Source organism: Arvicanthis niloticus, chromosome 17, assembly GCF_011762505.2.
Source record: "Arvicanthis niloticus isolate mArvNil1 chromosome 17, mArvNil1.pat.X, whole genome shotgun sequence".
Lineage (NCBI taxonomy): Eukaryota > Metazoa > Chordata > Mammalia > Rodentia > Muridae > Arvicanthis > Arvicanthis niloticus.
This window is the reverse complement of record NC_047674.1, coordinates 59,191,079-59,216,273: the sequence shown is the minus strand read 5'-3', so window position 1 is coordinate 59,216,273 and position 25,195 is coordinate 59,191,079. Positions and strand designations below refer to the sequence as shown.

General features: G+C 36.9%; 1 protein-coding gene across 5 annotated transcripts in view; it reads left to right on the top strand.

Moving 5' to 3' along the window:
* The first annotated feature begins 2,104 nt into the window (after positions 1-2,104).
* The window catches only part of Tbc1d5 (TBC1 domain family member 5), a 469,862-nt gene continuing 446,771 nt past the window's right edge, over positions 2,105-25,195 (top strand). For 2 of the 5 annotated variants that reach the window (XM_076915394.1, XM_034521546.2), the window contains exon 1: positions 2,647-2,898. The gene's annotated coding sequence lies outside the window, so the exon portion shown is untranslated. Of the gene's footprint in view, positions 2,150-2,644; positions 2,899-25,195 lie in introns of those variants that run through there. The other 3 variants (XM_076915391.1, XM_076915393.1, XM_076915395.1) reach the window with 3 other exon arrangements.

Genomic DNA, 25,195 nt, shown 5'->3' with positions numbered 1-25,195 from the left:
CTATGGAATTATTATTCATCATTTTAGTTTGTTTTTCTAAGGTTACTTTTTTTTTTAAATAAAACCACTGGAGACTGAACCCAAGGGGCTATTCCCCACCTTGTCATAGTGCCCTATAGCCTGAGCTCTTACAGACTTGTTTCTGAGGGAATAAAGAACAAGCTGGAGAGAAGTAGCTCCTTAGTGAAGTTACTGTTATGATCTATAGGATAGTGGAATCGCATTTAGTGGGGTCAGGTGGGCCTGCCTATCCTGGAACAACCAGGACACAGGTTGTGGGGGATGACTGGGTCACTTCTCATATCTTTTTGCATTTTCTGTCACATAATACACTAGGCAAGCCAGGTACCTACCTGACTTAGCATTAGAGTCCCCACTAAGACAATGAACTCTCAGGCCTGGGGACCTAATATTCTAGCTGGACTGGGCCCTCCACTTGGCCAAAGGGCTACCCATAGAAGGGTGGACTCACCTTAAGTTAGGAGAGATAGGTGGGGTAAACTAGGTCTTCAATGAGATCCTGTCCTTTTTCCTACCTACAATCCCAGTCCCCGGTACAGGCTGCAGCTGTGTAGCTAGTTAAGTCAGCCTCCTTTTAATCTTTCTGTCTCTTTCCAATCTTGCTTTCCTTAACACTTTAGGCTCTTTTTTTCTTTTTGTAAAGTCTCCTTCCCTATCATGCAGCTGCTTGTTGGCCATGTATCTACCCTCTGTGCCAGCTCCAATGGTGTCTTAATTACTGTTCTATTGTTGGAGAAGACACCATGACCTTTGAAAAGAAAATATTAATTGGCAGCTTGCTTACAGAATAAGTTTAGTCCATTATCATCATGGTCAGGAGCATGGTAACATGCAGGTAGACACTGTGCTGAAGAAGTAGTTAAAAACTACACCCTGAACTACAGGCTGAGACATCAGCTGGGCATGAGCTTTTGAACCCCCAAAGCTCACTTTCCACAAGGCCACACCTTCTAATCCTTCTATCACTCGACTCTCTGGTGACTACAACTTCAAATGCAGGAGCCTGCGGGGGCCATTTTTATTTAATCACCACAAACAGCATGGCTGCTTTCCATCCCCCTTTGTCCTCCTCTGAGAAGCAGCTAAGATTTACAGTCTTCAGAGTTGTTCTTTTAATCTCTAATAACATTGTCCTTGGGCCTTGTTTCAGTCCTTCCTTAAATTATTATTATTACTATTATTATTATTTTTAACGAGACTAAGCATCCCAAGAAGGGATACAGCTTCCTCCTGTGTCATTTGGTAACCACAAGGAAGGACCTCTCCAATTCCAGTAACATCAGCATAGTGGAAAAAAACCTCAGTACCTCAGGAAGAAGATGAGGGTCTGGGGTGATATTTTGGTGCCGGAGAAGAAAGTCCATTACACACTGTAGAATACCAGTCATATGGTGACTGCTGTATTGCTAGCTGGGAGAAGATCAATATCCAAACACAGCTTCTGCTCTGTTTCTTTGTATGGCGTACCCTCCCATTTCTTAGGAATCTGTTGTTAGTCCTCTTTCTCTACCCTTTCAGAATTCATGAGACTAATGTAACCATGAATTTAGACACAACTTTCAATGAGTGGTTTTTTTTTTTAAACATTTTATTAGCACTGATTAAATCTAGCAAGAGGACTTAGTCCATTGAAGCTGTTCAGTTTCTGCTACATCAAGAAGGGCATTAGAAAAAGGGAATCACTGTGTGAAGTGTGGTATGTCTTCCTTGGAAACTAGCTTACTTTCTGACCTTTCTTTGCCTTGGGCTCTATATTCTGAACATAAAGACCAATTTCCTTTTGAGCTATTTGTAAAGACAGACTAATAAAAGAGATATCTCTCTCTTTTTTTTTTTTTCAACTCAAATGAGCTATTTACCACTGTAACTAGCATTATCACTCAAAAACTTTCCTAATGGAGAAGAAAATACCAGCATCGCAGTGCTGGAGGCTAAAGGTAACTTTAAGTCATGATTAAGCAGGGGCATAGGGCAGGAAAACCAGGGTCTAGTCATTTGCCAAAATTGTCAGTCATTAGATAGACAAGATTCAAGGTCTGAGAAGATAAAACCTGCGTGGTTTTACAAGTGTGGGGTTGCTAGAAAAACAACAGCCCTCTCTGGATATGAAGAAGGTCTTCACAAAGAGGTAATGAGCCCCTCTAAACAGCTGGGTGACATGAGCTGTCATCAGTCTATAGAGCTGTAGACCAAGGGTGAAGGGAAGGCCATTTACAGTAGACAAGGAAATTGTGCGATCCCAGGCTGGGGTGCCAGATTCTTAGGACATTCCCAGGTCTGACTTCTCTCCTCGTTGCTAGTCCCACTCTGGGAAGCTGGTGGCAAGTGGGGACCTCCGGTTGCAGCAGATGGCCGGCTCCTATACTCTAGCAAGGCAATGTCTGGAAGGCCCGCGCGCATGCGCATCAGCATAACCCAGGCAGCTCCTTTGGTCGCCGGCATCCCCCTCTTACCTCCTCACCCCGACCTACCCCAGACACCAGGCTCCCAGCGCGCCGGTCACCCGCAGGTCACCCGCCGGCTCGCCCCAGGCCCGGCCGCGCGCCTGCGCACGGGCACCCGGGCGCGCGGGGTTACTGGAGGTGGAGCGCCGGGAGGGCGCGCGGCAGGAGGCGGACGCCGTTACGGCGGGAGCGTGGTCACGTGGCCGCTGGTCACCGCCGCCACCTCCCGCCCCATTCTCTTGCTGGTCGGGCCAGGCCCGGCGTGTTCCGCGAGAGCCCGGCAGACTGACGGGGAGAGAGAGAGAGAGTGAGCGAGAGAGAGAGAGAGAGAGAGAGAGAAAGAGAGGAGAGACAGAGAGAGAGACAGAGAGAGAGAGAGAGGAGGGGAGGAGGATTCAGGGAATAGGAGCTGGGGAGCCCTGCTGCGCTACAGGTAAAAACATAACGATGCTAACGGTGAAAAAGCGCCTCGCCTCCCCTGTCAGCCTCCCCGGCCAGCCGCACACCCGTCGCTCCCTCCCCGGCCTCTCCTCAGCCTCGCTGGGCCCGTCCCGCCGCCCGGGAAGGCCCGAGCCGGCTGCGATTGCACGCGGGCCGGGAAGGGAGGCAGGTGGGGTCTCCGGCGGGCCGGCGGGCGGGCGGGCGGGCGCGCACACGGGCGAGGCGGCCGCTCAGCCTGCTCGTCCCCGTCCCGTCGCCGCTCCCCCGGAGGCCCAGGCCGAACCCGGAGAGCAGCTACCGGGCAGAGCCGGGCGGCTCAGCCAGCCCTACTTCCTCCTTGGTCGGTTCTCTGGGTGTTTCAGCCCTGGGCAGCACGTTTCCTTCACAGGCCGGAAGTCAGGCGGCTCGAGCCCTCAGCCGAGCAGCCTCTGAGGAGAGAAGCCGTCTCCTGCCTTCAAATGCTTTAGTGCTGCTTAAGTTATTCACACCAGCACCTGTCAGTTCGAGGCCTGTCAGGACCCGAGGGAAACCACCGGGAGAGTTGCCCCTGCCCTCTCTTTTTTCCCCTGGAGATGTACTGAACTGCCAGTATATTCTGTGCAGACGCAGACGCGACCTAGAGTTTGCTCAATACTAGTTCCTAATAGAGTTTCAGTGTTAGTTACTAACTGGTTTAGCTCTTGAGAATGGTAACAGCTCTTTGAATGTTACATCTTTTACAGCCCCCCACCCCCCACCCCCACATCACTTTCTGCAGAGTCTTGTTTCTCAATTCTGAGCTGGACTGAGTCCTGAAACTTTAACATGCAGGTTACATGCTTGAGGTGCATTGTGCGGAAGTGTCAGGGCATCTGTACAAGTACTGCATCAAAATGTAGTCCGGAAACCTCCTCTTTATAGTGTGCTGTTGCACAGGATGCGTCGAGCGTAAGCACTAGTGAAAAAGAAATCTTTGAATACAGTGGCAAAGAAATTCACTTTTACGTTATGTGTCTTGGATTCTGTCCTATTCCAGGACTTCCTTGGTGTCTGAATTTAAATGGGAAAGGCTGCAGCAGTGTGATAGGGAGCATCCATCAAACCCGAGTCCCTGGGGTTCCTGTTAAAATGTGATATTAATTCAGTACACGTGATAATTGATACAACTTGTTATTCTTCATTTCTCATGTGCTGAACAAGACCTTGTTTAGTACAAAAGATGTAGATATCTTCAATGTATAGAAATGAAGTTATGTGTCTGTAAAGATACACACACACACACACACACACACACACACACACCTTTTAATCTCTTAGTGAAGAGGTGGCCTGGTACAGGAAGGTTCGGTGGCAGGATGCTCTAAAATACTTAGGGGACCTAGAGTGAGCCAAGGCTGGATTCTAGGAGAAGGAAAAGAAGTACAAATTCCGTGTTCTGTGTGTTGTGTAGTGACTGCATCACAGTTTTGGGTTTTGTTGTTGTTGTTTTTGTTTATAATGGTTTGGTGTACTTCTTGAAAGACTTGCTCCCCAGTTCGTTGAGTTTTTATTAAGGCATAGGCTTGGAATCTTGGGTTCAAATGCAATGCTAGTTGAAGTTTCTTTTATTGGCAAAAGCATTGTGTCTGATGTCTTCATGTGTAGCCTCAGTTGGGTAGTGTGTTCTTGATACTTGAAGCATATTTTTTAAACAGTCAAGAGCCACACAAAAGGGTGTCTTAATTCAGTGTTTTTCTTCATATAATTTTCATGTTGTAAATGAAAGAGTTTAAAGTATCCCATGTACTTCTGATGCTTTCCATACATAAAAACGGTTGTCCTTTGGCCTGTGGCACAAGGAATTAAACGTAGAGCCCTTGTACAGGATAAGTAGTTACGTTTTAAAGAGCTTTATGGGAGTCTAATGGCAACTACTTATCCCATAATTTTTATAATCTTAATTTTAGTTATCACTTTACCTTGTTTCTTTATATCTTAAACATATTACACATCTTATTGTTACAACTTCTCTGGAAACAGAAACTGGATGTATCAATCACATTCCTGATTTACATAGCTAGTATTAAGCTGGGATTCTGATTAACTTTGTTTTTATTATTATAATTTAGAAGTTAAATTGATGAATTTTCATAGTGTTGTTGATTAGGAACTTTATTTTCATTTTAAGAATAAAAATTTGTCCCTTTTTAAATTTCCAGAGCCTCAGTGCTTCTGCTCTTCCCTGAGTGAGCTGAGTAAGACACACCTGTAAAGTTGTCTTTCACTTGCACTTGTTTGCACATTTTGTTGCCCCAATCTCAAGGTTTGGTTGTTGGTTTCTTTTTTTTTTTTTTTTTTTTTCACTGCTAAATGTAAAATGTGCCTTCTTTGCTTTGACTTGGAAGGCCCTTCCTGGCCCCCCCTCCGCCCCCCCATGTCTACCCTCCCATCACCCCTCATGCTTATTTCATACTTTTTTCCTATTCTTTTATCCCAAAGCCTAGTTTTGATAAGATTTCTTTGTATTTGTCATTTTATACTTGATATCTTAATATTTAGGTTTAATATTTAATCAAATTCCTGGCTTTCTATTTGGCTAGTAAGGGCAGTAAAAACTAACCATTGGTCATTAACATGAAACTCGAACACTGAAAAAGTAGGAAGGCCAACCCATGAAGAAAGGATTATATTTTAAGTTGAATAGTATATGTTTTATTGCAAATTAATATGTCACCTTCCCTGACCTCTCTGTTTGTGTCTTTCTCTGTGTCAGTTTGAGTAGTGGTGCTTTACTGTCTCTCGAGTTAGTTCTTTCCATAGATCACTAGAAAGGTAGTAGTATGTTATGCTGTGTGGACTGAAACTTGAGAAATTATTGTTGCTTGTAGGTTTTTTTTTTTTTTTTTTTTTTCCCACATATCTCTTCATAGTTTTAGTTTAACTCTTTTGTAAAAGCAATACTGTTTCTTTTGCGGGGGGTGAAGTTAAATTGTCACATTCTGTAATACTTTTAACATATTTAGGTCAAACAAAACCTATTAAAATTATACTCTGTCAGAAACAGACCTTTCTAATTAGTCATGACTGGTTATGTAGAATAATGATATTTATAAGTATTTCTATGCCATTTTTTATGGTATTCTGCTGAGAAAAATCCTAGTTTTGACACATACTAAGTAATATACTGGAGCTTTAGTGGAAAAACAATATTCTCTTATCAGTGGCTTTATAATATAGGTGATCTTAGAGAAATCTGTATAAAACTTTTTTTTGAAAGACTGTACTTTTTGTATTGAGTAATAATCCATTATAAAATGAGTTTAATCGGTTTTAGAAGTCATTGCAGTATTTAATTACTGAAAAATTTCATGACAACAAATCTTTTAAATAGTTTGATTGTAGCCTCTTGCCAGGCAGATGGTGGTTGTCTTTAACCCTAGCACTTGGGAGGCAGAGGCAAACCAATCTCTTTGAGATAGAGGCCAGCCTGGTCTACATTTTAAGTTCCACGCCACTCAGTGCTACATAGTGAAACTCTGTCTCATTAAAAAAAACAAAAAAAAAAAAAAAAGAAAGAAAAAAAGAAAAAAAACAGTGTCTGAAGATGGCAAGATGACAATCTACAAATTATTGGGATTCTGTTGTAATCACGCCTTTGTGATTAAGATGCAAAGAATCTGTAGTTTCCATGTTTTGGTCTGTATGGATGAAAAAACAGGAAGTTTTGTGATTAGGCATTGCAGAATTTCATAATTTGTTGAGCCTTTTCTTGTGTCTATATGAGTTCATTATTCTATCTTCACTTCATTTGTAAATGATTACAGAATAGCCTAATTAAACATTGGAAATTATTTAGTTGGTACAGTTTGAGATGCTAAAAGTCTGAAAATGGTGGTGCTATTGGTCTAACATTATGAATGTACAATTAAAATGGTTAAAGTGATTAATTATAGGTCTGTGTTGGGAGAGCTGATGAATGAAACCTTCTGATATGCTAGAGAAGAGCTTTTTCTTTCTTGTTCTCCTTGTCTTTTACCTACCCCACTTTCCAGAGATAGAAGGACAAGTACTCAAGTTATATCAGTATTTCCTTAGTGGGGTTACAACTAGAGTAATGCTCTTCCAATTTTAGGTTAGTGTTTTTGAGATCATCCCGTAGCCTGCTACTGGCATTAAAAAAAGGTAGGAAATAGCAAGTGTGGTTATTATGGAATTTTTGTTTTAGCTATATAATGTGTACATCATTGTAATGAACGGTTTATTCCTTAAAGAGGGATTTTTTTTTTTTTTTTGCATTTGTTGTTGTTTGAAAAGGATGGGTATGGGAAATATTGTCACCTGTGTGTCTACTAGAAAGCAGAGACCAAGATTTTGATGGAGGATAGTGGACAGTGAGCATTTCATCTTGTTGTCAGATACACGTCCATTAAAAGAATGCTCAACCAGAAAGAGCCAGCAAGGTCAGTCTATCAGCATATGGTGAATAACCCAGGAGACAGGTAGGGAGGATACTGGCTTTGGAGATGTTGATCTCAGTTTTGACTGTTTGTCAGTAAGACTTATGTATTAATTGCGGCCCACTTAGGAACCTTATAGTCTGTTTCCTTACAGAACCTGAACATAGACTTGGTAAAGCTGGGATTTCAATTAGAATTATTTATGTTAGTTATTTGAAAGCTGGATATTAAAGATTCTTGAAAGTTTGGGAACTCAAATTGTTTCTGTTAAAAAAAAAAGTTTTATTTTTAGTTTTATTTTGATATTACCTGTAGGGCAACTGATTCTAGAGAAAAGAAGGGATATTGTTAATAGGATTATAGTCTAGACCCAGACAATACTGAGCTGAAATTCTGCTTCTGTTGTTTGTTGGTGAGGCAGCTCAGAAAACCTGTGTACCTTTTCAAGAAATTATCTCATGAAGTTTTAAATGAGATAGTGGTTTACATAAATGTCTGGAGTTTTGTGCTCAGCAGACACTGCTAAATACTGTCAGGTCCCTGTTCCTTTACAGTTTTCATTCTTTCAGTGTCTGTAATCTTAAATTGATCTTTAATCTTAATTTGTACATTTATGGGATTTTAAAATACTGTTTTGATGAGATCAAGACCATGCATTCAGAGATTAAGAAATTATTTGCTCAAAAAGAAAGATGTTCTTTCTGCTGTGGAACTGCCCTGTTTTCTGAACTACAGTTTGGACAGAGAGTGAATTATTTTATAAGTCTTCTTTTACTAGGATTTTTTTTTTTTTTTTTTTGGTAATAATTACTGAAAAAAGAATTGAGAAGTCTTTTATGTAATAATCTGTTGTTAGCTTTGAACCACTTACAGATTTTGTTTTTATTTTATATGTTTGAGGTGATTCGTTTTTACTTTGCTATTTTATAATTTTAAGCAAATGTGTTAAAGAATGTTTGGATAAACATATAGCTTAACTGAATAGTCTAGTTTGATTTATCTTTACTGAGTTTTAAAAAAAGTCCTTAGTTTTATGGATTTGAATGATAAGTCAGTGACAGGAGGTCCTTAACAGTTCTTTCCCTTTGAACAGATGTCTTGGCCTGCAGTGACTCCAAATCCCATAATCTTTCCAATTTTCCCCTCTACTAAGTAAGTCTCAAAAAAGTGACATTTTTATTGTACGTGATTGATTTATTTCAGGCAAATATTGCAGCTGAGTAAAGACTTCATCCCAATGAAAAATAATTTGCTATGAATAAAATGTTAAATTTTTTTATTTTTACTTTTAAGAATTTAAAGGATAATTTTTCTCTGTATCTGTGTTCAGAATAATGTTTTTGTATAATAAGCTGTCTTCACTTGGAAGTTTTTAATACTTTTCTATGCTGAAATATAGTCAATACATTCTTTTTTGTTTGTTTTCCAGAGCTAGGATTCTATGTAGCTTTGGTTTGCCTGGTACTTACCGTGTAACCCAGGCTGGCCTTATACTTGTGCCTCTCCTCCCTTCTCAGCCTTCCAGGTGCTGACATTACAGACTTGGGGCACTATGCCCAGCTGATAAGTCATTTTTCTAGAAAAATAGAAACCTTAGGAGGTTATTCAACAGAGGAAAGTTAATCCAAGAACTAATTTCACTGGTAGTGGAATTGATCAGAAACCAAACCAGGGGTCTATGAGCAGCTGAAATATTTGCCATAGAAAGAAGTGTCCACACACTCATTATGTCTGGAGCAGCTATGAGAACAGGTAACATTATCCAAATGCAGAAGATAGGATTCTGGGAAGAAACAGAACATGTTGGGTGTTCTAGTTTCATTTCTTTTGCTGTGATAAAATATCAACATCACACCACAGTCAAGGGTAGAGAGAAATGAATACACTCACTCTGCCTATTTCTTATGTTGATACTCAGCTAGATTTCTTTACTCTTATACAGTTCAGGGTACAGCGGATGGAATATGCCACCTGCAATAGGCTGGGTCTGTTAACAAGACTGTATCCTGTAGGCATGTCCACAAGCCTAACTGATCTATAAAATTCCTCATTCAAATTATCTTCCTAGCTGACTCTAGGTTGACGTTTAAAACTAACCATCACAGTGGATTATATGTAGAAGTTAGTGCATCAGAAGGCTGAATAGTCTGAAGGAACTGGAGTTAGGGAAGAGACAGTGTCAGCCAGGAAACTGGGAAAGAGGAAGAGAAATAATGGCTTCTAGTTAGCTTGAAGTGCTGCCTCTCCACTGGACGAGTCTCTGCCATAGTCAAGAGTGCTAGAGAAAAGTAACTGTTTGTGATACTGAGCAGTGAAGGCTGAGTCCGGGGAATGTTTTAAAGCAGTTTTGTTGACCAGCTCAGCAATTTTGTTGCCTATGTATAATATTCATCAGTATAACTAATTGCTAATGAGAATTTGGGGAATTTGTTACAGATTTCTGAAATATAATTACATCATTCCTCTCCCTTCCTTTCCTTCCCAACCTTCCCCTTTCCCATATCACTTCCCCTTCACCCTGCTACATTTCAAGTTGATAGCCTCTTTGTCTTTGTTACTGCTCACACACACACACACACACACACACACACACACACACACACACACACACAAATACAGCTTCCTCACTTTCTTGTGTTACTTCTATGTATGATTTTGATTTGTATTGGTTAATGAATTGGAGTCCTTATCTCTGGTGATTATTTCTCTTGCTCTCAGTGTTCCTTAGTTGCTTGTAGTACTTTGTTTAGCCCTGTGGAATTTTCCCCTTCCATGATGATGTATCTATTGATAGTATCTTTGTTCAGGCCATACTTAAGCAGCTATATTGTTGAGATATCATGGGTAGAAGACACAGACTCAGAAGATTTCCTGGTCTTCTGGCTCTGCAATATTTCTGTCTCCTTTTCTAAAATGTTCCCTGAGCCTTAGTTACAGGAGTTGTCTTGTGCAACCCACTATTAGTTGGTCTCTGCAGTTTGACCATTTGTGATTTTCTATGATAGTCTCTGTCTGTCGCTGCTGCCAAGAGATGTTTCTTGGGGAAGAGCAAGAGCTGTGCTTAGATCTGAAGATTTAGGCCTGGGAACTGCAGATGAGAGAGGATGTCTTTCAGAAATTATACATCAGTATAATTTCTGGTTCAATTTACCTTTTTCTTTATGATTTCCTTTTTCTTTACAGCAGAATAATACCTCAGTGGAGCAGTAATGAATGTGGCTGAGCCAGTGTCTGTGGGGTAGGATGCTGAGTCCTTTGGGCAGATGCCATGGAGTGGTGTAGCTGGTCTTAGGAAAGATTTATTAGTAACACGGTACGCTGGTTTTCTGAGTGATTGAGGGTTCCCCATTGGCCGCAATCTTTTCAGCTTTTGTTGCTGGTTGTTTTGTTGATCTTAGCCATTTTGACTGTGGAAGAGGAAATCTCAAAGTTGTTTTGATTAGCACTATTCTAGTTGATAAGCACAATGATTTTTTTTTTTTTGAGATATTTCTTAGCCACTTTTATTTCTTCCTTTGAAAATTTTCTTTTCAGATCTATAGCCTGTTTCTTGAATGGATTATTTGTTTGACTCTTTCCTTTTTTGATTCTTTATATTCTGGATATTAATCCTTTGTTAAATATATAGCTGCCAAGAATCCCACCCCCCTTCCTGTACTTCTACTTTCTTGAATGTTTCTATAGCCGTTCAGATGCTTTTTGGTTTTATGAGATTTCACTTGTCAATTGTTGGCCTTAATTACTGGGCAAATGGAGTCTTGTTCAGAAAGTCCTTCCTTACAGATTTATAGCATGCTGCCTATTATTTCTTTCTTTCAGTTTCAGTGTTTCAGGCTTTACATTTAGGTCTTTGATTCACTTAGAGTTCATGTTAGTGCAGTGTGATAGATGGGGTAGACGTGGATGGGTCTAAGTCATCCTTTACATGTGCATATCCAATTTTCCCAGCACCATTTGTTGAAGATGCTGTCTTTTCTCCATTGTTTGTTTTTGGAATTATTGTCAAATATTAGATGATTGTAGTTATGTGTAGTCAGGTTTAGATTTTCTATTTTATTCTATCAGTCTGTTTTTGTGTTAGGTACCATAATGCTTTTATTACTATGGTTCTGTAATACATCTTAAAATCTGCACTGGCAATCCCTGCAATATTGCTCATTTCTATCAGGATTGCTTTGACTATGTGGGGTCTTTTCTGATTCCATATGCATTTCAGGTGTTTTTTTTTTTTTTTTTTTTTTTTTTTTAATTTCTTTGAATGATGAGATAGGGATGTTAATTTGGATTGCATTGAATCTATAAATTGCTTTTGGTGGAATGCTCATTTTCATAGTATTAATTTTTACCAGTGAGTATGGGATGTCATTGTGTTTTCTAGTCTCTTGCTCAATTTTTTCCTTTAGAGACTTGAAGTTTTATTTGTAGAGTTCTTTCACTTTCTTGGTTATATGTATTTCTAGATACTTTCTTTTCTTTGAGGCTACTGTGGACAGGAGTATGTCTGTCTTTCTCATCATGCTTATTGTTGGCATGTAGAAAGGTCTCTAATTTTTTTAAACTTGATTTTGTATTCTGCCACTTTGCTAAAATTTTTAAATATTTCTAGACTGTTGGAACTTGGGGATATTTTATGTGTATTACCATATAATTTGCATATATGGATAGTATGACTTCTTTTATTGTTTGTAATCATTTAACGTCCTCTTGTCTTACTGCCTCAACTAGTGATTTGAGCACTGCATCGAAAAGCAGTAGGGATGGTGGGCAGCCCTGTCCTGATTGTAATAGGACTGATGCACGTCTTTCTGTATTAGGGATGACATATGTCTGTGCGTTTCTCATGTACAGCCTTTATTATTTTGAAATATATTCCCTCCAGTCCTACACTTTGTACAACTTTTATCATGAAGACTTGTTGGGGTTTGTGAAAGGCCTTTTCTATATCTATTAAGATTATAATGTGACTTTTGTCTTTAAGTAAATTTATGCACTTTATTATACTTATTAATTTTTTGTTTTAGTATATTTGCATCTCTGGGGAAAAAACCCAACTTGGTCACTGTGGACAGTCAGTTTTGTAGATGCTTGTATTAGGCTTGAGCATATTTTATTAAGGATATTTTAGTCTGTATCCATCAGAGAGGTTTACCTTTAGTTTTCTTTGTTGTTTAGTCATTACCAGGTCTTTGTATTATCTAAGTTAGGGTTCCTCTTGCGCTGATATGATGCCATGAGTAGGATGACATCTTGGGGAGGAAAGGGTTTATTTCAGCCTAACTCTCAGGTCACAATCTGAAAAGAGTAAAGCAGGGTAGGAATCTAGAGGTGGGGACTGAGGTAGAAGCCTTAAAGGAATGCTGCCCTCCTTGCCATGGTTTGCTCATCTTGCTTTTTTATACATCCAGGACCACCTGTCCAGAGATAGTACAGCCCACAGTGGGCTGGGCTCTCTCACCTTATTTGTCAATCAAGACAGTGCCCTATAGACTTGCCTTCAGGCAAATCTTATGCAGGCATTTTTTTCAAGAGTCCCTCTTTGTCAATGACTCTAGCTTGTGTCATGTTGGCATAGTACACAGCTGTCTACTGGTCTCATAGGTTTCAACGTGCTCCTTCTGTTTATATTTTTTAAGCAATTTGAAAACAGATTGTAGATTTTCTTTGAAAATCTGGTAGAGTTCTGTTGTGAATCTGTCTGACCCTTAGTGTTGTTTTTTCTTTCTTCCTAGAAGGTTTTCTATTACTCTTTAATGAAGTACATATTTAAAAAGTATTCCATTCTAATATTCTAAATTCGTTTGGTGTCTGCTGTAATATTTCCCTATTTATTTTTGATTCTCTTAACTTTTGATTAATTGGGCCAAGGGTCTGTTGCTCTGTTTAACTTCTCAATGAAGCAGGTTTTTGCTTGTTTTCTTTGTTTCTATTTCATTAATCTCTGCTCTTATTTTTATTATTTCTTGTCATCTGCTTGATTGGGGTTTGTGTTTTCCAAATTTGTGGGTTGTATATTAAGCTACTCATTTGTGCTCTTACTGTTTTGTTTTGCTTTCTTTTCTGTTTTTAATTGTAGGCACTTAGTGCTATAAATTTCTCTTGTAGAGTGGCTTTTAATGTGTGTCAAAGGTTGGGTTTTGCTGTGTTTCAATGTTTATTTCATTCCAGTACTTTTTCTTTTCTCTCTCTCTTGATTTCTTTCTTGACCTACTCACTATTCATTGATTAATTGTTTAATCTCCATGTATTTTTGTTCTTACTTACAGATTTTTTCCTCTGTCAGGTTTTATTTGCATAATGACCAGATTTGACACATATAACTATTTCTGTTTTTTTTTTTTTTTTTTTTTTTTAAATTTCTTGAAATTTCTTTTGTATCCCAGCATGTGTATTTTAGTGAAACTTCTATAGGCTCCGAAGTAGAATATGTATTTTCTGGTGTTTAGGTGGAATATTCTATAGATACCTGTTTAGTGTACTTGGTGTATATCTGTGGTTTCTCTTATGTACTTTTTGTCCATATGACCTATCTATTGGAGAAATTGGGTGTTGAAACCACCTAGTCTTAAAGGGTTGATGTTTATCTGTGTCTTTAAGTTGCTTATAAAATTGGGTGCATCAGAATTTGCTGTATATATGTCTGTCTAATATTGTACTATCTTCTTAGTTAATTGTTCCTTTGATTAGAATGAAGTGTCATTCTTGATCTTTTCTGATTGATTCTCCTTTGAAGTCTTTATTTTGTGAGACAGTAGGATGTCACTGCCTATCTGCGTCCTGCTCCTATTTGATTCAGGTACTCTCTCTGTTTTTTCACTTTAAGATGGTGCCTATCTTTAAAGCTGAATTTCTTGTAGAGAACGATAGATCAATTTTTTTTAATTCATTCAGCCAGACTATGTATGTCTTTTGATTGGATATTTGAGGTCATTAACATTTAATTCCTTTGGAAAGATGTTTATTACCATCTTTTTGTTACTGTTTTGTTGTTGTTATTTGTGTTTCTACTCATATTTTGTGTTTTGGTTATTGTAGTTTCATGTGTGTCGATGGGTGCAGTAGTCCAGGTTGGCATTCATGGTCTTTTAGAACTTGACCCTAGGCTCTTCTGACTATCCAAGTTTGCACCTGAGAAGTTAGTGATTATTCTAGTGGATTTTCTATTATATTTGACTTTAATTTTCTTTTGCAACTTTTAAAACTTTTCTTTGTTCTGTATATTTTCTATTTTAAATATCATATGCTATGGGGAGTTTATTTTCTGGTCTTGTGTAGTTGGTATACAATGTGAGCATTTTGTATCTGTTTGGTTATTTTGGTCTACTTTGGGGACATTTTGTATAATTTTTTTAAGATCTGGTCTATGCCATTGACATGAGATTCTTCTTCAAATATGCTTATAATTAGAAGATTTGATGTTTTTATTATGTTTTATAGTTTCTGCTTGTTCCTTTTTTTGTGTTAATTTATATGTATATGTGTGTGTATATATATTAGATGTATATATATACACACACATAAAGAATATTATATATATAATATGTATTATATAATATATATTATATATCATATATTACATAATATATTGTATAATATATAAACATTATATATTATATATTATATATACATAATATATAAAATATATAAAATATATATAATATTTATATAATATATATAAAATATATAACATATAACACACAATGTATAATATAATATATAATATATAATATATAATATATAATATATAATATATAATATATAATATATAATATATAATATATAATATATAATATATAAATATTATATATTATATAATGCATAATTATATATTATATATTAATTATATATAATATATATTAATATATAATTATAGTATATAATATACATGATTATATATTATATAACATAATTATATATTAATATATATTAACATATTAATATAATACATTAACATATTAATGTATATTAATATGTTAATATATAATTATAATATTAGTTAATATTATATTAATATATTAATTAATATGATATCAATATATTATATAATTATATATTATGTAATTATATAATTAATATATTAATATATTAATATATAAATATATAATATTTATATGATATATATTTATATAATATTTATATATAAATATATTTATATAAATATTTATATATATTATATATTATATATTATATATTTAAGAATATTTATATATAAATATTATATATAAATATATAATATATATAATATTCTTTATGTATATATCCTAGTTCCTCTTCAAGTTTGTCTTCAAGTTCTATGTAATGTTCAATTGTCTACTTGACCCATTCTACTTGTAAGATTTTCACTTGACTTTTGTAACTGAAATGTTGAATTGTTCTTTTTTCACTTCATCATGAGTTCTCTTCAATATCATTATCTCTTTATTGAATTCTGTTTTTAAATCCTCAATTATTTCTATCACTTTATTACTCAAGCATTTGTTTTCTTTAAGTTCATTCTCTTTTAGTTCATTGTTTCTTTATGTAATGTTCAAATCTATTAAATTTATGAATGTGTTTTAAATTCTGTGTTGTGGGGTTCATCAAAGTAATTATCACTGGAGATATAGATATAGGGTTTGTGGATTTTTTAGGGGGGAGTGGGATTCGTGGGTGATACTGTCTTGCTCTTTCATATTATTTGTATTTTTCTGATGATTTTACCTGTGGACTTTTTTTTGTTGGTTTTGTGTCTGATATGGATGTGATAGAGTGTGCCAGAGTACAGGTTATGTGAGGCAGATTGGGACTGAAAATTGGATATGATATGGATAGTGTGAAGTTGAGAGGACACAGGAGCCTGTGCAAGTGCATAGCAGTTGCCTCCTGGTCTAATCCTGGAGGTTGGAGAGTTAGGCTTGGGTGCTGGATGTGCAACCCCCCACCCCCTATACTGGGAATTGAGGAGGCTGCATGGAAGGAAAGATCTGGCTTCACTAGGCTGGGTCCTGGTGCATAATGTATGTATCTAGACTGGGATGGAGGGGGCCTAGTTGGGGTGGCTGTACTGCAGTTGGAGAGGAGTGTAGGTCTTCCATCTAGGGAAGCAAGGACTCTCTGTGAAGATAAATGGGGTTGGTGGTATAAGTTGGGGCTCCCTACCTTAACAGAAAGTGTGGAAAGTGACCCAGGGAGCTGCTGTTGGTATCAGTCTAGTGTAGTCAGTCCTAGAGTAGAGGGGATGGAGGTAGTTGGAGGCACAAGTATATTTTGCTTTATGATTTTAAGGAATGAAAAGAAATAATTATCTAAAACTAGGTATATGCTCAGTTCATATAAAATATATAAATATAAAATATAAAGATGAAAATTAGCTCTTGGTTTGATGGCACTCAAAAGTCTGTTGGAAGAAATAAATAATTTTTAAAAGTTATTTTAGTTTTTGTGGAGTGTATGATGAGAGGTGTATCTGCGGTTTTGTCAGAATTCAAGGGAGGAAAGTGTAGTCAGGTTTGTATTTTTGAGCGTTCTTTAGCTGTGTAGAAGGAAACTTGAGCCATGCTTTGACGGATAGAAAGCTCAGAGTTGGCAAATAGGCAGAGGGGCTTGGATGGAACAAGGGCAGTTATTATCAAAGGCACACAAGCCTAAACACATTTGAAACAAGTTTATAAAACCTGAATCCTGTTGCTTGTTAGAGCGTCTGGCTTTGTAGTATACAGGATGAAATTGGAGAGCAAGGGTGAGTTCAGATTATTTCCAGTCTCAGGTTGACTGAGTGCTGTTTGAAACTGGTAGTAAAAGATGAGTTTGGGAGTGTGGACTTCCATGTTGGAGAGTTTGAGAAACTTTTCCTGTACTTTGTAATGTAGTTTCCCATACTTTAAGAGTGACAGATTTGCAATATGACATTTAAGTTTAGTAAATATATCCTTTAAAATATCAAAATCTTACACTTGAATGAGATCCATTTCACAATTCCATTTTAATGTTTACTTTCTAATTTATTCTGATATGTGAGATAGGTGTCATTGGTCTATCTGATTTCCCCCATTTTGTCTCTCTTATATTCAAATTTAGATTCTATTACATTAACCCTAGAGGAATTTAATAAATTATTATACTTTTTATTAGTTACTAAGATAGGGTTGGCCTGGAGGCCACCACCACTACCACCACTATTATCATTTTAAATAATCTGTTAATATTTTAGAATCATTTTAAAATAATAATTAAAAATGTTTTTGTATATTCTTTAGAAGTTTCAAATATCTTTTTATTATATTTATTTCTCGCACCCAGCTTCTCTCAGATCCATCTCCCTACTTACCCAAATTTATGTTGTATTTCTTAAAAAGAAAAAAAAAAGACAAAAAAATAGAAACCAAAACCAAAACCGTAGAGTCTAGTTTGTGCTGACCAACTGTTCCTGATGATAGGACCTCTCCTCGGATGTGCTTGATATCCTTAGTATCATATATATAGATTATAGGACCTCTCCTCGGATGTGCTTGATGATAGGACCTCTCCTCGGATGTGCTTGATGTCCTTAGTATTATATATATAGATTATAGGACCTCTCCTCGGATGTGCTTGATGTCCTTGGTATTATATATATAGATTATAGGACCTCTCCTCGGACGTGCTTGATGTCCTTAGTATTATATATATAGATTATAGGACCTCTCCTCGGACGTGCTTGATGTCCTTAGTATTATATATATAGATTATAGGACCTCTCCTCGGACGTGCCTGATGTCCTTAGTATTATATATATAGATTATAGGACCTCTCCTCGGATGTGCTTGATATCCTTAGTATCATATATATAGATTATAGGACCTCTCCTCGGATGTGCTTGATGTCCTTAGTATTATATATTTTGATTATAGGACCTCTCCTCGGACGTGCTTGATGTCCTTAGTATTATATATTTTGATTATAGGACCTCTCCTCGGACGTGCTTGATGTCCTTAGTATTATATATATAGATTATAGGACCTCTCCTCGGACGTGCTTGATGTCCTTAGTATTATATATATAGATTATAGGACCTCTCCTCGGACGTGCTTGATGTCCTTAGTATTATATATATAGATTATAGGACCTCTCCTCGGACGTGCTTGATGTCCTTGGTATTATATATATAGATTATAGGACCTCTCCTCGGACGTGCCTGATGTCCTTAGTATTATATATATAGATTATAGGACCTCTCCTCGGACGTGCCTGATGTCCTTAGTATTATATATATAGATTATAGGACCTCTCCTCGGACGTGCCTGATGTCCTTAGTATTATATATATAGATTATAGGACCTCTCCTCGGACGTGCTTGATGTCCTTGGTATTATATATATAGATTATAGGACCTCTCCTCGGACGTGCTTGATGTCCTTGGTATTATATATATAGATTATAGGACCTCTCCTCGGACGTGCCTGATGTCCTTAGTATTATATATATAGATTATAGGACCTCTCCTCGGACGTGCCTGATGTCCTTAGTATTATATATATAGATTATAGGACCTCTCCTCGGACGTGCCTGATGTCCTTAGTATTATATATATAGATTATAGGACCTCTCCTCGGACGTGCCTGATGTCCTTGGTATTATATATATAGATTATAGGACCTCTCCTCGGACGTGCTTGATGTCCTTGGTATTATATATATAGATTATAGGACCTCTCCTCGGACGTGCCTGATGTCCTTGGTATTATATATATAGATTATAGGACCTCTCCTCGGACGTGCCTGATGTCCTTAGTATTATATATATAGATTATAGGACCTCTCCTCGGACGTGCCTGATGTCCTTGGTATTATATATATAGATTATAGGACCTCTCCTCGGACGTGCCTGATGTCCTTAGTATTATATATATAGATTATAGGACCTCTCCTCGGACGTGCTTGATGTCCTTGGTATTATATATATAGATTATAGGACCTCTCCTCGGACGTGCCTGATGTCCTTGGTATTATATATATAGATTATAGGACCTCTCCTCGGACGTGCCTGATGTCCTTAGTATTATATATATAGATTATAGGACCTCTCCTCGGACGTGCTTGATGTCCTTGGTATTATATATATAGATTATAGGACCTCTCCTCGGACGTGCCTGATGTCCTTGGTATTATATATATAGATTATAGGACCTCTCCTCGGACGTGCCTGATGTCCTTAGTATCAGCCCATTAAAGAGAACCAATGTCTCCTCTGCCAGCAGCTGTCACTTGCCAGTATAGCTGTGGGTTTATGTCTCCTTCCCATTATCCATGCTGTGATTTTGTCTGCTTTGAGTTTGTGCAGTTCTTGTTTTGTCACAGTCTCTATGACTTCTTATATACATCTGCCCTTAAAAAAATTACTATTGGTGTCTGTGTGTGTGTACCCGTGTGTCACACAAGCGTGCCTTTGGATAGTAGAGGACAGCTTTGTGGATGGAGTTAGTTCTCTCCTCATTTACATGGGTTCCAGGTATTGAATTCAGGCTGTCAGCCTCGCATGGTTAAATGAGTTACCGGCATCTTACCTTCAGGCTAGTGAATTTTTTACAGTATCATAGACAAGAGAATTTTGATCACTAAGTGTTTATAATCTAAAGAAGGTTGACAGTAAATTCTAAGACACAAAACAAAGAGCCTTCAAAATGAAACATAAACATTGAATTGAGAATTTAAAGAAAAATCATTATTTTGCACATTTCTATTTTACTATTTCTAAAATTGGTAAACATCTTGTAGTCTGGTGCCATCTTGAATGTGAGGAAAGGTATATATTTTGAGAATAACAAAAGCCTTTAGGTCTTGTTGGATGAGCCATTTGGCTGAATAGTAAGAATTTTAAGAGAAAGCATTTAAACATGATTTCTGTGGTGTTCTAGAAAACTGGTTACGTTTGGTGAATTACAGGACTCAAGAATGATCTAGGAGGTAGTTTGAATTTAGTTTGTGAGAGAGTTAAGGGCTTTGAAAAGGACAAAGTATGGTATATTTATGACTTTGATTTTCTTGATCTATTTGAAAACAAAAGGCCGCATTAGAAGAGGAATTAAGGGAGGTACTTTGTTCTCCTAATGAAGTTGATTGGCCTTTTAACTAATGGAAAAGAAGTTGAAGTGGAGCTGGCAGACTTGGTTATTTAATTTTAGAGTGGAATGATTAGTTACCAGATAAGGGATTCAGGTTTAGTAGCACAGGTGAGCAGGACTGTGGCACCTGCCGGCAGGTGGAGACCAGTGTTCTAGAGTGGGAAAGTGAGTGATGTGTTTCTTTTTGTCATACATAGAACAGAAGTAGAGAAATTGAGGTGTAGAGGACAGAAGAGTGGTCAAGGCTGGTACCAGAGATTTAGGAGGCATATGCAGATTAATTGAATACTTTTCAAGGAATTAGATTTATAAAAGGAAGTAAAGAATATTATAAAGCTGAGTAACACTACCTTTTTTAACAGTTTGAAAGAGGCTTCACATAACATATCCACTCAATTTAAAAGTATATAATGCGATAGCTTCTAGTTGTTTACAGTTTTGTGTAAGTTAGCTTTAGTTTTAAAATGTGTTTATGTAAAAAGTCATTAAAATTTGGTAGTGATTTCATTGAATCTTTGTATCACTTTGGGTGATACTAACATCTTAATAACTCCTAATACTAACACAAAACCACACCTCTAATCTCAAAGGGGAATAAGTAAGTTGTTTATTCTAGAGCCACATATGAGTGGTCATGGATGGGGAACACAGTTACCTCAAGTTTTGTATTTGGATATGATAATAGTGTGATGTAATCATTATAGTAACAGAACAAAGAAAAGCTGTAGGTTAAGGAACTTTGCAAATACATTGATGAGAACATTGCGTAGGTAGGTTGCAGCAAGGTGGGGAAATCTCTGCTATGAGCCTTTGATGCTGTCTGAAAACTCTTAGCCTTTTAGTTGGTAGGAGCCAGTGGGCTGTTAAGTTAATATACTTTCAAAGGTTTTTACCTGTTTGTATCAAGGATATTAGGTCAGACACAAAGAAGGACAAGGAATGGCTTAAGATCACCCACATGGTGGCATACACCTTTAATCCCAATGATTGAAGAACAAAGGTAAATGGATCTCTGTGAGTTTGAGGCCAGCCTGTTCTACAAAAGAAAAAAAAGGCGTGGAGGGCTACTCACAATAAATTATGATTATATCATTAGACTGTTAGGCGATGACCTACAGCAGTACAACCTCTGTACAGTTACTGCAGTTGTAACCAGTTAATAAGTCGTGCAGAAGGTTCATTGTAAGGTGTGGTTCTCTGCAGGGTCTTTTGGTTCTCACTGCCTGTTAACATGGATGTCTTTCCACTTATGCAGATCTTTGATTTCTTTGAACAAGCTTGTGATTTATCAGTGTTCAAGTCTTGTTCATTCTTGTTTACATTTGTTCCTACTTATGTTATTCTTTGTATTCTGGTGAGAGTAGAATTGCCTTGATTTCCGTTTTGGGTCATTTATTCCAGACAAGATTACAGGTAATTTTTCTGTGTTTGTATCATACACTGCAACTTTACAGAAATATTTTGGTGTAGTTCATTTATTATGTATTCTTTATGGTTTTCTAGATATAGGTTCATTTAATCAAATAAAAAGTTTTACTTTAGGATGATGATGATGATGATGATGATGATGTGTGTCCTTTATCCTGGTCTCTTTAGTTACTAGTTTTTTTTAGTATTCTTCCCCTCCCCCATTTCTGTTTTAATAAAAGAGTATTTGGGTATTGTCAGATGAATTTTATGCATCAGTTGATACTGGTATGTTTGTTTTTTTTCTATTAACATTTATTACATTGGTCTTGTGTTGAATATCTTTGTGTGCCTGCAGTAAATTCTACTTGGTCATGGTACATAATCCCTTTAGTATGTTGTTAGATTTTGTTAGTTTTTGAAATTTTTTGAGACAGGGTCTCATGAGGCCCAGGTTGGTCTAGGGTGACTAGCTGGGGATGGGGTTCACTTCTGATTTTTCTGCCTCTGCCTTCTGGTACTGTGACTGTGGGTATGTGCTACTCAGTCTGATTTAGACAGTGCATGTGGTCAAACCCAGGACTTTATACATGCTAGTCCAGTACTGTATGTAATCAGTCTGAGCTACATCCCCAGATACAATGCTGCCATTACAGAATGAAGTATGGAAGTTTTTTTCCTCCTTCAAAATTTGAGAGAAGTTAGAAAGAAATTGGTCTGGAGTCTATGAATGTTCATTAGAAATTGATAATGAAGTCACTTATCTTGGATTTTTCTTTCTTGGAGATATTAAATTGCTGATTCAATTTGGTTATAACAGGTGTACTGAATTTTAAAAATTTACTATGTAAGTTAGTGTTGGTAAAAATCTGTGTTTCTAATGATTTCTTTATTCATATTTGTTATCTAACTTGCTGCCAGTTATTCATAATTTTCTCTTGTAATTCATCTTATTTCTATAAGATTGATAGTAATGTTTTCCTTTTCAGTTTGCCCCCCAGCCCACCCTCACCTCCAATAAAAACCAGTCTTAGGATTTGCCACTTTTATTCATCCTTTTGAAGAACCAGCTATGGATTTTGTTGATTCTCTCTGTTGATCTTCTTTAATTTCTTAATTTTCATCTTTCCCTTCTTCTGATACCTTTGAGTTAACTTAAACAAGCTCTTTTTTTAGCCTTAAAGGTAAGTTATTGATTTGAAATTTTGTTTATTGCAAGTATTTACATTTAATAAATTGATGTGAGCAATATCTTAACTGTATAGCATGACTTTGGCGTGTTGTGTTTTCATTTCTGTTTCCCTCAAACTTGTAATTTCCTGTGTGATTTTTTTCCTTTGGCCAACTGGATGACTTGTTTCATTTCTACACATTTGTTTAATTTCTAATTTTCCTTCCATTATTGAAGATAGGTTATACCTTTGTAGCCAGAACAGATGCTGTGTATGAGTTTAGCCTTTCTAAGTTATTGAGACATAATTTGTGGTAAACATATGGTCTTTTCATAATAGTCTTTCTTGGAGAATTTTCTGTGTATGCCTGAGTTGAATGTATATTTTTGTGTTGTGTTTTGTGTTCTCATATTTCATGTTCACTTTCATATATTTTACTCTATATGAAAACGTGTGTGTATACATATTTATGCACATATATAGATGAGTTCTTGTTGAATTATATTATTACTTGTTTGTTCTTATATTGTTTTTTCATCCTCTTTCAATTTTATTCTTGAGCCTTGGGAAGAGGGTGATGTAGTTTATAGTTTTTTTTATTTTTATTATGTAGTTCCTTATTCTTTGCACCTGCCTAGTTGTGGGTCTTTATAAACTGCCATCTACTGCAAATAGAAAGGTATTTCTCAGATGAGAGTTGAGAGATATATGATCTGTATGTCATTAGCAGTTGGTTTAATCTGTATCTATTTATCAGAGTAATACTGGTAGATTCTCCCCTAGGGCCTATGACTTGTTCTTGGCCAAATAAGATAACAGGTATAGGTTTAATTTTATGGAGCAGGACTTAAATTCAATCAGAAATTGGATGATTACTTCCATGATTCATGCTACATGACAAATGACAAATGGGCATGTCTTGCTAGTCCAGTCATTGCTGTAGCTTTCAGAGTTAAAACTTGGTACAACTGATGATTACTTTTTTTCCCCAGTAGTTTACTTAGTTTTTTTTTTTTTATAGAAGTACTATGAAAGCTAGCCAGTAGGGATGAACCTTGCAGGTCCATCATCAGCTTGATTTTACTATGTTTTATGACTTAAGTATATGGAGTCTTAAGTCCTAGGGTCTTATTGTCAGCTTCTGTAGGGTAGCCAACAACAGTAGTAATAGCCTGTAATATTTGAAGGCCCAAGAGACCCAATTGTTCCACAATTTCAAAAGAAGTATTTTAATTTCTGGCATTTGTGGTTTTTATTTGTCAGCCTTTGCTGTCTAGTAAGGGTGTTGTTAGTGTGCCCAGGAAGCATAGTGGCACACAGGTAGACATGGTACTGGAGGAACTGAGAGTTGTATATCCAGATCTGTAGGCAGCAGGAGGAGAGAGATACTAGGCCTGGCTTGAGTATTTGAAATCCCAAAGCCCAACCCCAATCCCAATACACACTTCCTTTAGCAAGGCCACATCCATTCTAACAAGGCCACACCTCCTAATCACTGTCAATTAGCAACACTTGCTAATAATCAATTATTTAAATATATGAGCTTATGGGGGCTATTCCTATTCAAACCACCATATCCCACTTCCTGGCCTTCATAGGCTTGTAGCCATATATTAATGTAAAAATGCATTTAGTCCAACTTTTAAAGTCCCTGTAGTCTATCACAGTCTCAAAATTATTTAAATGTCCAAAGTTCAAATTCTCTTAAGAGACTCATGGTAGTAATCTCTTAACTGTAATTCCCTGTAAAATCAAAATGAAAAAGCAGGTCTCATACTTCCAACATACAGTGGCACAAAATATACATTAACATTCCAAGCAGAGGAAAAGGAGCAGAGTGAGGAAATACAGGACCAAAGCAGGACCTAAAAATAGCAGGGCAAATTCTAGACTATCCATCCCTATGTCTGATGTCAAAGCACTCTTTAGTTCTCCAACACCTTTTAGCTTTGTTGACTGCAGTGTAGCCAGATATTTTACTGCTTTGTGGGTTTTCTTTTCTTCCTTTCTTCTCTATCCATTTCTTTCACTCTTTCAACCCCCTAACACTAGATAGAAGAGAAAAATGATAGAGGGAAAAGGAGGTGACATTGTTAGATTACTTCCTGCTGATCAGGGCAGGAGTTCCTTGGAGCAAGTTTGATCTTTCCTGCCAGGATATCTAATTTCTTCTTTTTTCTTCTTTGCACACAGCTACTTACAAACTGACTAACAACAACC